This window comes from Vombatus ursinus, unplaced genomic scaffold, assembly GCF_900497805.2.
Source record: "Vombatus ursinus unplaced genomic scaffold, bare-nosed wombat genome assembly UNPS02014786.1, whole genome shotgun sequence".
Taxonomy (NCBI): Eukaryota; Metazoa; Chordata; class Mammalia; order Diprotodontia; family Vombatidae; genus Vombatus; species Vombatus ursinus.
The window spans coordinates 9,720,578-9,733,714 of record NW_020954564.1 but is presented as its reverse complement, the minus strand read 5'-3'; positions in this window follow the sequence as shown (position 1 = coordinate 9,733,714).

The following is a 13,137-nucleotide window of genomic DNA, read 5'->3' as shown; positions in this document are numbered from 1 at the left end:
GAAGATCTGGTTCAAGCCCTAACTCTGATGTTTACCAAGTATGTAAAAAAAAAAAAAAAGCTATAACCCTATAGCATACATATCTAGTATCACTTACTTTTAGATGTTATTATCATACTTTGAAGAGGATAGAAACATCAGTTATTGGTCAGTCACTTAATTGCACTGAGTCGAGTTCCTTATCTGCAAAATGAGAATGATAACCATACAGTATTATTGAGTGAATCAATTGATATATGAAAAAAACTATGTAAATGTCAATTATCATTGTTGTTATTATTTACAGAAGACTTCCAATGGAATCTGACAGTGGGTAGAAAAGAAGAGCATCCTACCTTTTTTTAGGGCAAAAGGAACAAGCAGATTGAAGAAGTATCATGGCTAGGTAAGAAAAGCACAAATTTTTGCAATTAAGAGACCTCGATTCAAGTCCTGCCTCTAACATTTAAAAGTTATATGATCTTGAGCAAGTTATTTAGCTCTCTGAGCCTCAATTTATTTATCTGTAAAGGAGGGATAAGATTTGCATTACCTACTTCACAGGGTTATTGCGAGGTAAGTGCGACAAAAATGTGAGATGTTATCTGGGGGGAGAATTTAGTATTGCATAGTAGGAATTTCCACAAGGAAAGCATTCAGGAGATAATGTAACTAACGGTCTCCAAAAAAGACTTGTTTTTCTTGAAGGTCTTCATTTAGATAACAAAGTGGAGGAAGCTTTGCTAGCAGTTAGTCTCATCTGAGAACACATGAATGCTATATTGAAATCTGGACAGCTTAAAAACAAAAGTCCTTATGATTGGCAGGAAGCTGTAGCATTGGACATTTGGGGTCGAGGTTGGATGGTCTCTTGTGTGGGATTTGCTACTACTTATGCTCTCTAGATAAGCAGCTCATATTGGTACACTTTCCTTTGAACATACCTGGCAAAAGTCTTACATTTCTTGAATAAATCTGTTGCCATTTGAGGCCAGTAGAATTTGTCCAGAATTCCATGATGCCATGCTCAAGGAGATACACAGTGAGAGTGACTTAATCATACCCGGCTACACATGCTGGGAATACTGAGCCTCAAGTGGAAGGCTCAATGGAATCAGCATGCGACATTCTTGGTACAATTCTATAATGCTAGCCGGCAGAACACAACAGGCTTGATTCCATATATGTTGTTTGGGAGGGTCCACTATGTCACCTAGCTGTCTGAAAATTGCTAGGAGTTGCAGGAAGAGAAGATGGAGGGCAGGCTTTACTGAATAAAAAAAAAAACCCAACCATAGGGCTCTGTAACCAATGGGTAATTACTAAAACAAGATCAGTGGATTGACCTGTATTATAAAAGAGGTAAGCCTAGTTACAAAGAACGTTTGGGATCTTTACTGGTAACACTCCTTAGACCAGCTATGTGACTCTGGTAAAGTTATTTAAGTTCTCTGTGCCTCAGTTTCTTAATTTGTAAAAGTTAGGAGATTGAAATACAGTGTACCCTTCAAGATCCTCTCTAGCTCTAAATATACAACCCATGAACATGACACAGAGCTTGGAGCTGTATATTTTACTCAGTTTTTGAGAAACTCCCCCTTGTGGACGAGGATATACAATACTTGACTAATATTTTTTCCTCTAACATTTAGTACCAAGTCCAAGGCAGAATCTAGCCTGGGACTGTGTTTTCTAATATATTTCTAGAAATCATAAGATATAAAGGTAGAATGCACCTTAGAAATTATCTAGTCCAGTCGTGTCAAATAAATAGAAATACATCCCTGCCAGCCACATAGTGCCTTAGAAAATCACAAATTAACATTATCTACATTGTATTGTATTTTTATTATCTGTTTCAGGCCTTACTAAGGAGTTTTTCAGGCCAGACCCAGTTGACACCTCTGATTCTAGTCCAAACCTATTATTTTATAGATAGGAAAACTGAGGTCCAGAGAGCACATGTGACTTGTCCATAGTCATATAGGCAGTAAGCCAAGTCAATATTTGAATCTAGGTCCTGGGACTCCAAATTCAGTGCTCTGTCTACTGTACAGCAGGACCCTTGAATGCAGGCCAAAAACGAACAAAAGGAAATGAGGTGACTGGCTGAAGGAAATTTGTCCTAAAAATAGATGCACAAGTCAGGTATACACAGTGAAATAGAGGCAGTCTCCAACTGACATACAAAAGACAAGTCTGTGAAAATTGGTTTTGGGATAGTCTGAATTGAAGACTCTATTTGACTGATACCTAAACTCTGTTCTTGAAATCATTTATGAAACCTTGAGAATGACTGACCAAAAGAGGGATCCTTAAGTGTTGGAAGTGGCATAAAAAACAGTTGTTACAAGCTGAATTTTCTTTTTAAAAATAATTACACTTTAACATTATTTTTTTAAAATTTTAAGCTCCATATTCTCTCCCTCCCTCACACTCCTCTCCCACCTATTGAGAATGCAAGCAATATGATATCAATTATACATGTAAAGTCATGCAAAATACATTTGTGTATTAGCCATGTTGCAAAAAAAAAAAGCAAGAAAAATAAAGTGAAAAAAGAATGCTTCAAACTGTACTCAGAGTTCATCAGTTCTCTGGAGGTGAACAGCATTTTTCATTGTGAGTCCTTTGGAATTGTCTTGGATTGTTGTATTGATTAGAGTAGCTAAGTCTTCCACAGCTGATCATTGTTATAATATTGCTGTTACTATTTACATATTCTCTTGGTTCTGCTCACTTCATTTTATATCAGTTCATGTCTTCTCAGATTTTTCTGAAACCATCCCCCTCATTATTTCTTATCGCACAACAGTATTCCATCACAATCATATACCACAACTTGTTCAACCATTCCCCAATTGATGGGCATCCCCTCAATTTCTAATTCTTTGCTACCACAAAAAGAGCTGCTATATTTTTGTATATATGAGTCCTTTTCACATTTCTTTGAATTCTTTGGGATACAGACCTAGTAGTGGTATTGCTTGTTCCAAGGGTATCATGCTGAATTTTCAATAATCAGAATTATCGAACTACAGACTGGAGCTGGACGAAACCTTAGAACATAACATCAGGACTTTAGAATGCAGAATGTGAGAGCCAGAAAATAAATCAAAACAAAGAATTACAGAACATGAAAGATAGGAAATTAAAACCAAAATGGGCCTCAGAAATCATCTAGTCTAGCCCTATTATTTTATTAATGTGATAACTGAGAGCCAGAGTAGTAAAATGACTAAAACATGATCATGCAGCTAATGAGCAGCAAGAGTTGGGACTAGAATCCAGGTTCTCTAATTTATCAGATTGTGTTCTTCCCCCTAGGTTTTGAGATCTAACATATATCAATAAACATATGTACACTTCAAAATGATAGGTTTTTTTCATACCACTGTCTTCTCCAAAGTGTCTGAGCCCTGGAGTTTATTTAGTTTTTCTTAAGATGTCATGTTGGAACAATGTCTGTAAAAGAGCAATTTGTGACCTCAGCATCAGACTACATGTTACTGACATTTTACTAAAAATAAGTTGTTGACAACAAAATTCTCCATGTGGTATTGTTTACAAATGACATTGTGCAGATTGCATCAAGTCCCAGACCACTAAAATGCCTCTTCAATGTGATTCAAGGTCATACAGAAGAGACTAGGACTAGCCATCCACACAGATAAAACCAAATGGATGAAGACTGAATATTGCCAGATTTATGACGAGTAGCGACCTTTTGCTGTTCTCCAGTTCATACCATCTGTACCACTGCTCCCACTTTCTTTCCCTTGTGGAGAATACAGAAACTCAGAAACTGTTGCTACTGATAAGTGACATGATCAAATTTGACCAGTTATCTCTTGCTGCTTCTAAACTGGAATCACTGCATCTAGATACCTATGGGTAGGAATACTCACCACTAGATCCCACCCTGATCTTCACATTCTGAGTTTAACAATTGTAGGGGGAAATCCTACCCTGGGACCTCTCAAACCATGAGGATCTCTACAGCCCACACCCTTCTTATTTCCAGTCATGTTTCCTCATGTGGTGAATGATTAACATTTCACAAACACTTCTCTCTCTCTCTCTCTCTGTCTCTTTCCTACTCTCATCCCTTTTTTAAGAATTTTGTGATTCTGTAAGATTTCCCTTAGACTTCTAGTGGGAGAGAGAAGGGGATTTATTTCCATCTTCTCTAAAGTGGTACATGGCAGTGAATACAACATTTATTTGCCTGAGAATCAGTCTTGTCTCTGGTTGCCTCTTCTGCTTTGTGTCTCTTCCTGACCATAGTAACTGAACAGCTATGCTGAATTGAATGTTTCCAGCCTGATGAGCTCAGGAATTCAGGAATTGGGTGCTGGCTACCCAGAAAAAGGAGCTTTTAGCAACTACACCCAGGGGTACACTGGAGCCGGATCATACAAGCTTGAGAGAGCCAATAGTTAAATTTTCAACATGAGCATTCATGCCTTAGAAATCAGCAAATACTACACATCAGGACTTGATTTAGAGTTTTGCTTATACTTAGGTGATGGAGAAAATGTTAATAAGATATTATTTAATATATTTCTAAATATTATTAAAATATTTCATCATAGATTTTTTTTCTTCTGAAGAACTGTTGTTAAACATTTACCAGTACCTCACTGCATCTTCCTGCAGTGCAAGATGACCACTATCTGGAGGATGTGCCTTGCACTGCTGGTTGGCCAGAAGATACAGACTTTGAATGAGTTTCTTTAATAGTAAATACTGAGGTGAAAGTGAAATTTATTCAAGTCCCCCAAATCTCCTAGACCAGGGATGGGGAACCTGCAGCCTCAAGGCCACATGTGGCTTTCTAGGTCCTTGGGTGCAGCCTTCTGACCGAGTTCAAGCTTTACAGAACAAATTCTTTTATGAAGGGGATTTGTTCTGTGAAGTTTGGATTGTCAAAGGGTCACACTTGAGGACCTAGAGGGCCATACGTGCCCTCAAGGCTAAAGGTTCCCCACCCTTGTGGTAGATTTCTTTACCACCCAGGAGAATATAGAAGTTTCCTGGAGTACCTCACATTTTTTTTGCATCTGTCTATGAATATTTGTGATTCTTTGTTATTGGTTACAGTTTAATGTTTTAAGTATATGTTAATGCATCCTAATAAGTCTTTTGTCTTTTAAGCACTTTTGCTGTGGAGTAAATAAATAGCTGTCTTATTCCTGATATCTGCTACTTTATATATTCAGTACCTTTCCTGAAGGGACTCTTTTAATCCCTTTTGGGATCAGAGACCTTAGCATGAGGCACTCCAAACATTGTTTGAGAGATTATTTCCCCAGAGTTTTACTCTGGTTCAGCGTTATAAGCCTGATACCTTCTTTAGTGGCCATCTTTCCTCAGATTATGAAAATGGTCTTCATGAGTCTAGAGCTAGGGCTCCTTGGTGAGAAGAGGGCAACCTTGCCCTGGACTGTGGGTCTTACACTTAAAATGCTATGGAAATGAAGCATGGCATAGTGAGTGGCAGCACTAAATAGACTGCTGCACCTGGAGTCAAGAAGGCTTGGATTCAAACTTGTCTGTGACAGGATTAACTATCTGTGTAAGCATGGGAAAGTCACTTAACATTTCTAAGTGTATTCATCTCTAAAATGGAGATAATATCTCTCTTCCTACCTTACAGGGTTGTTATGAAGCTCAAAATAAACTAAGGCAGAAGCAGCTAGGTGGCACAGTGGATAGACCTCTGGCCTTGGAGTCAGGAGGACCTGAGTCCAAATCCAGCTTCAGACACTTAACACTTACTAGCTGTGTGACCCTGGGCAAGTCACTTAATCCCAAGTGCCTCACCAAAAAGAAAAAAAAAAAGAATCACCAAAATAAAGCAATACATGTAATTTGCAAACTTTATAGGTTGTACCAATGTCAGTTATGGTTACTATGAATTTTATCCCTGTCTTGTAAGTGCTCTCTGGAGATCAGACACTCAAACAGACATGATTCCAGCGTTCACCAATTGGCCACATCTTTTAAAGTGGGCTTTCTGGGGGAGAAAAGCTGGAATGTGCAGCCATTCTGGTTCCTCACCATGCAGACAGAAAAGCAGGCAAGGGCAAGTCAGGCATTTGATCTCTGAGTGCCAGTTCCCCTGCCTCTTCCTCTGAGACATGATGAGCTCCAGTCACAGAGTATTGGCATAAAAGGATGAGGACACTCTGCTCTTCCTCCCCATCAAGAACTGATGTGACATGTATGATAAGACTGTCAGGAAGCTGAAGGGAACTTGGCATTTCCCATCATTTTAGCAGTTAGGTGGTGAAGTGGATAGAGAGCACCAAGCCTGGAGTCAGGAAGTTGTTCATTTATTTCAGTCATGTCTTGGCTCTTGGTGAACTCATTTGGGGTTTTCTTGGCACAGAGTCAGGAAGATCTGAATTTAAATCCAACTTCAGACACTTACTAGCTATGTGAACTTGGGCAAGTCACTTAATTGCTGTTTGCCTCCAGTTTCCTCATCTGTAAAATCAGAATAATAACAGCACCTACTTCCTAGGGTTGTTATAAGTTTAGCACAGTGCTTGACATATAGTAGGTGCTATATAAATGTTAGCTATTCAAGAACGAAGGAAAAACAACAATCATCATTATTATTGTTGTTACTTGCCTATTAAAGAGGAATTAGCTCAAAATTCACAGGTGGGAAGTTACTGAAAGAAATGAATTAATGTAAAATCACCAATTTGAATAATTCAGGTGGAGAGAAGGAAAAAAAATGCAAACACTTCCCCCTAAAGAAAAGTTGTACTTTTCTTTTGTCCTTTGTGCTTTTTTACTTAATAGTATTTAAAATTTTTTTCCCCAATTACATGTAAAGATAGTTGTCAACATTCATTTTTATAAGATTTTGAGTTTCAAATTTTTTCTCCCTCTCTTCCTCCTCTCTCCACCCCCCTCCCCAAGATATCAAACAATCTGATACAGGTTATATGTGTACCCATGTTAAACATATGATCCAAGACAATTCCAAAAGACTCGTAATGGATTCACTTTTTTTGTTTTTTTCTTTCTCGTGGTTTTCTCCTTTTGTTCTGATTCTTCTTTCACAACATGACTAATGTGGAAATATGTTTAATATGATCACACATGTATAGCCTATATCATATTGTTTAAAAAAAAAGTGAAAATAGTATGCTTCAATCTGCATCCAGACTCCATAGTTCTTTCTCTGGATATGGATAGTATTTTCCATCACAAGTCTTTTGGAATTGTCTTGGATCATTATATTGCTGAGAAGAGCTTAAGTCTATTATAGTTGGTCATCACACAATGTTGCTGTTACTGTGTACAATGTTTTTCTGGTTCTGTTCCCTTCACTCAGCATCAGTTAACTAAGTCTTTCCAGGTTTTTCTGAACTCTGCCTGCTCATAATTTCTTATAGCACAATAGTATTCCATTACATTCAGATACCATAGCTTGTTCAGCCATTCCCCAATTGAGGGGCATCTCTTCAGTTTCCAATTCTGTCACCACAAAAAGAGCTGCTACAAATATTTTTGTACACGTGGGTCCTTTTCACTTTTTTATGATCTAAATGAGATAACTCTACAAACTTTAAAGTGCTATATAAATGCTATTATTGTTATTGTTATTATTATTGTTGTTAATCTTCATTAGTCTGAGGGTTGAATTCTCCCCTTTGAGAAATGGTTGAACTCAGGAGAAGCTGATTCTGTCCCAGCAGTTGCTGTATGAGTCGCCAGTTTCTTCCTCTGCAAAGAACTGTCTCCCTCATTGATGATTATTTTTTCATTGTTATCACTTTATTCTTCCCCTCTTTAAAATAAAAATTTGGCGGCCATTAAATTCTTTTTTTAAACTTTATTAATTTATTTTGATTTATCAACAATTGCTTCCACGAGCTTTTGAGTTTTAAATTTTTCTCCCCTTCCTTCCCTACCTCTCTCCCCAAGACGGCACACAATCTGATATAGGCTATACATATATATTCCTATTAAACATTTTCACAATAGCGATGTTGTAAGGAAGAATTAGAACCAATAGGAGAAACCACCAGAAAGAGGAAACAAAACACAACAGAAGAAAAAAATAGCAAATAGTATGCTTCAATCTGCATTCAAACTCCATAGTTCTTTCTTTGGATGTGGATAGCATTTTCCATCATAAGTGGCCATTAAATTCTTGTCTGGAGTGACTGACATTGTAAAGTTTTTGGTTTTTTTAAGTCTTAAGTATCCTCTTTAATTATTCTGTGACTACACTAAAAGGTGTGTTACTACAGTTTTATGCTTCAAAGCAAAGTTAGAATCAGTTACTAATCAGCATCTGAGCCACTTTTTCTCATAATAACCTATTTTCTGTATCATTCTTACATATATACGTATAAATGTGTGTATATGTATATAGGCATGTATTTATGTGTGTATATATATATACATATGTATATATATGCATGTGTGTGTGTATGTATATATGTGTATATATACTCCTGCTTTTAAAAATATTCATTTTTAAAATTTAGTAAGCAATAACTTAAGTAAACTTTTTTTTTTTGCTCTAGATCTGTGATATCATTTGTTTATGGGTACTCCTGTAAAGAAAGGCCCTCAACCAAAGCAGATCCACACGTTTTCAGGGTTGCCTGGGGCACTGAGAAAGATTAAATGACATAGGTTATAAGCTGTGCTGATAATCCGGAACAAACATACAAAATAAGGATTAAAATCTTACAGAAAGCCTTTAGCGTTTAACAAAGTAGAACCAAACAAATTAACAAACAACCCTAAAATGCATTTGCTTTCTTCCAAATTCTACGTCTTTCGCCTCTGTCCTATTTTTCATTTTTATATAGTTTTACTCAATATGTACACATTTCTAGTTCTACAAACCTGTTTGTATTACCTTCATATTTTCTCTTCTTCCACCTTTCCTTGTGTTCTTCATCTGATCATTTTCATGGAACTATAAATTCAAGTATGTTAATATACCATTATTTAGTCTACCATTCTCCAGCGGTTAATATAACTAACCATAAGTTGCTTCCATTTGTTATTTTTATTTTTATGTTTTGCTATTACAAAGAAAGCAGTTTTGTTGTAGTTCCCATTGATAATCTTGATTAATATTGGTTCTCAGTTTTGTTTTATAAGATAGATGGGAAGGGGCTCCAGCTTCTATGGCTAGCTGACTTAACTCAAGAGTTTCTACACTATCACATTTTCCTTTTTTCTTTCCTAGGCTTTGGACAGTGTTCTGGTCAATGTTAACTTCACTGGTAATAGTGTAGAGACTCAAGACTCATTGAATTTCAGTGGTAGAAAGGAAACTTAACACAAAGAATATTAGAACTAGGGAGATCACTTAGTCCAAAACCCTAACTTTACAGGTAAGGAAACAGACTTTTTCTCAGCATCCCATGGCTACTAAGTAGTGTGGCCAGGTTTAGAACTCAGGTTTCCTGACTTATATTTGGAATTTTACATCTATCATTAATCCACGCCCAATGTGTATGCTTGACCCTCACTCTGTCCCTTCCTGGCTTCTCAATCAAGTCTCCCTGGCTTTTCCCATGGTCAAGGGCAAGGTTCTTGTCTTGCTCTTCTTCCCATCTCCCTTAGCACCCATAGCACTCATTATCAGTGTTCAATAAACATTCATTGAATGAACATATCATAGGCCCCTGGAGAGAATTACTATCACTGCCACTACTATACCCCACCACCTAGGGCATATATATATTCCCCTTACTATATCATCCAGGTACAGAAATACTTGTGACAAACCCAGAAGCAGCTATGCTTAAATGCATAATTTCACTAACAAATTAAGGTAAAGAGCACCAATCAACTAATCAATACACATTTATTAAGTGACTTCTATTTGTTAGGCACCATTTTAGGCACTGGGAATACAAAGGCAAACATTAAATAAAATTACCCAAAAAAAACATTACACCTCAAACTGATAGAGACATATAGAAGGCCTTAGATTAATGAAGCAATGTTGCATAGTGGGTAGAGTGTAGGACTTGGAATCAGAAAGACGTGATTTCAGATTCTTCTTCTGAATTAGCTATGTGTAAACTCCCTAAATCTCAGTTTTCTCAAATATAAAATTAGCAGGTTGGATTTGTTGGCTTAATTAAACAAAGGGAAGCACTGTGGCATAAGATCTGTGGGACCCCAGTCACCTTGGTTTCAGTAGGGATGCTTTGGATTAAGCTAATAATCTTTGTGCCCCCATTTGAATAAATACCTTTATTTATGGATCATTGGGGAAAGGACACAAATCAAATAGCAAAATATTTAATTAAGCCTGAACAGCCAAGTAACTTACATAGGAAAATGAGTGGGCATAAGATCATTCCTGTTTTTCTCCACCTTGTGTTGGGAGCCATCATAACTATTTTTTTTCCCAGTCAGAACTTCTTCTCCTCTCCAGTTTCTGACTCTTCCTGTGACATAATATCTCCTCTCAGGAACAAGTCTCAAAGGATTTCAGTCTTTGGCCTTTCCCTCAATAAAGAGTAGCTCCCCTGTCCTAGCTATCATGAGCTAGGGGAGGCAGTTCTGACTCATGTAGTCAATGATCATACATATTGATTAGAAAAGAGAATTAGAGGTTAAAGGTTTGATTTAAATCTAGGTTCCACTATTACTTGCTACAGGACCCTGAGCAAATCATTTAACTTCACTGAGACTCAGTTTTCTCAGTTGTAAAAGGGGGACAATGGCTGTTTCTGTGTGGTACTGCAAACTAGAATGTGCTGGATAAAATAAACTACTGTTTTGTTTCGTGAACCTAAGCTAGCACAATGCCTGTATCACCATAGGCTTTTTTTTTTTTTTTGAGACTGGACTGGGTCTCCCTATCTTGCCCAGGCTTGAAGTGCCACACTACTCACAGGCCTACTGAATCAAAGGAAAGCCTTGACCTACTTAATTTTTCCCACCTGGGCCAATTTGTTCCTCCTTAGGCAGCTTGGTGGCCCTCCATTCCTGGGGGCTCACCTTGTTGGTACTAGGCATTGTGCAGAATTCCTAAGCTGGAGTGATCCACTAGCTTCAGCTTCTTACAGCAGCAAGGTTTATAGGCATGTGCCAATACTCCTGCCTATAGAAGGCTCTTAATAAAAACCTGTTGAATTGAATTATCAAAGTGATTTTCCAAAACTGCTTTTCTCACAACAGGACTTCAAGGTAACTAAATGAAAGTGTTTACACCCTTTGAGTGACTGGTTTTTGAGTGATTATAGATAGATCTCATTAGGAGGCTCTGAGAGCTTGATGCAAACAGGTATGTGACATCTGCAAACAGGAGTATCTAGAAGACCTCATCATCTATCTTAAGGAATCCTTCCTGCTTTGGGGCCCCATGTTTCTGATCTGTGAACTTCCCCATATCTATCCCAACCAAAACCCATCACATCTCTAATTCTGGAACAGCAATCAAATCAACAATACTATTCCAAGAAAGGAAATGTCAATCAATTGTCCTATGACTCTAATTGATAACCCTGTGACTTTCCTGATCAATTCCTGGCCTCTATTATCCTATATATGTTGCTTTCTCTTATTATCAACAAACCAATCCTAAAGCATTTATTAAGCATTTACTTTCCTTGAAGGTAAAGACTGTCTCACATATATATATATAATATATATATAATATATATGTATATATTTTTGTATTTGCATCCCCATCACTTCATGTAGTGCTAATAGGCACACATTCATTCTTTGGTTCAATTTGGACTCTTCTTTACTGGACATCCTCAATGATGGTGGCAAACATCTTTTGGAAACAAGGTTAAGGAAAAGATAGTCTGCTGAACTTGTTGAAATCTTGCTTGGTTTCAGCCTCAGGGTTGAAATATATCACACACCTGTAAGATTTGTTGTAGGTATCAACAGTAGTAGGATGTGTGGCAGAGTGGAATCAAAACAAAACAAAACAAAAACCACTTAGCTTGGAATTAGAAAGATCAAGGTTCAACTATCTGCTGCAGTCATTAAGAATCATCTGTGACTGGCCAAATCACTTCTTCCTGACCCAGTTGCCTCATCTGTAAAATAATAACCCCTTCCTCACAGAGTTGTTGTGAGCATCAAAGGAGAAGATATATATATATATATATATATATATATACACACACACACACACACACACATTTTGCAAACCTTAAAATCTATTTATGTAATACATATTTTACAAATGTTATTTTATGTGAAAAATGAGAATTTGGGTTGATGATTGTTAGTGTTCCTTCCTCTAAATTCTTTGAGCCTATGACCCATCCTAGAGAAGTGGGTGACTGGGGGTATACCAGCAATTGCAATAATGTAGATAAAGCAAGGCACATCTTAACACAACCAAAATCAAAGACAAAGTTACCGGAAAATGGGGCAATTCTGCCGGGCAGCCCTACCAGCCTGGAGGGACTTGTCTCGTCGAGGCACTAGGGTCTATGAAGCGTTACATCCATTCATGTGATACGGTACATTACGTGACACTGTTGTAATGTGGGGCTCTCTTCCTTGTAAGCTTCGGGGGAGCAGGCACCTGGAGAGAAGCCGTGCAAACCAGACCAGGTGTTGTGATGGCTCTGCGGTTTGGCTTGGAGGAATGTGCGAGGCGGGATGCGGGCTCCGAGAAGCCCGAAGGAAGCTTGCTCGAAGCGCAGCGCTCTCTTCTCATCCCCACAGCACCTGGTGGTTTGGGGACCAGCTTTGAGTTTGTCATAGGATCGCAGATTTAAGAGATGCAAGGGATTAAGTGAACTCGTGTAATCCATCGCCCTCGCATTTTAAGGAAACCGAGAGGTTAGAGGGCTTGCTGAGGTCACACTGGGAGCAAATGCCAGCGCCAAGTTTCATTTGAACACAGATCCTTGGGCTAAAGGTTTTTCAGGTTTCCAATTTTTCTACGGTGAGGGACGATTTCTTCACAGTTTTCTTCCATCTCGCATTGGCAATATCGGAACCATTCCGACATGAAGCTGTTTTAATTTTAAGTGTCGGGCAGCGCAAAACGCCCCAAGACCCGCCAGAGAGCTACGGCCAGAACCGCCCTTAGTAGTGGTAGTAGTAGTGTAGTTGCTCATGCGCAAGAAACTTCCTGGGTGGCGAGAGTGCGCGTGTGCGCGTGGCCCCCAGCGCTGGAGA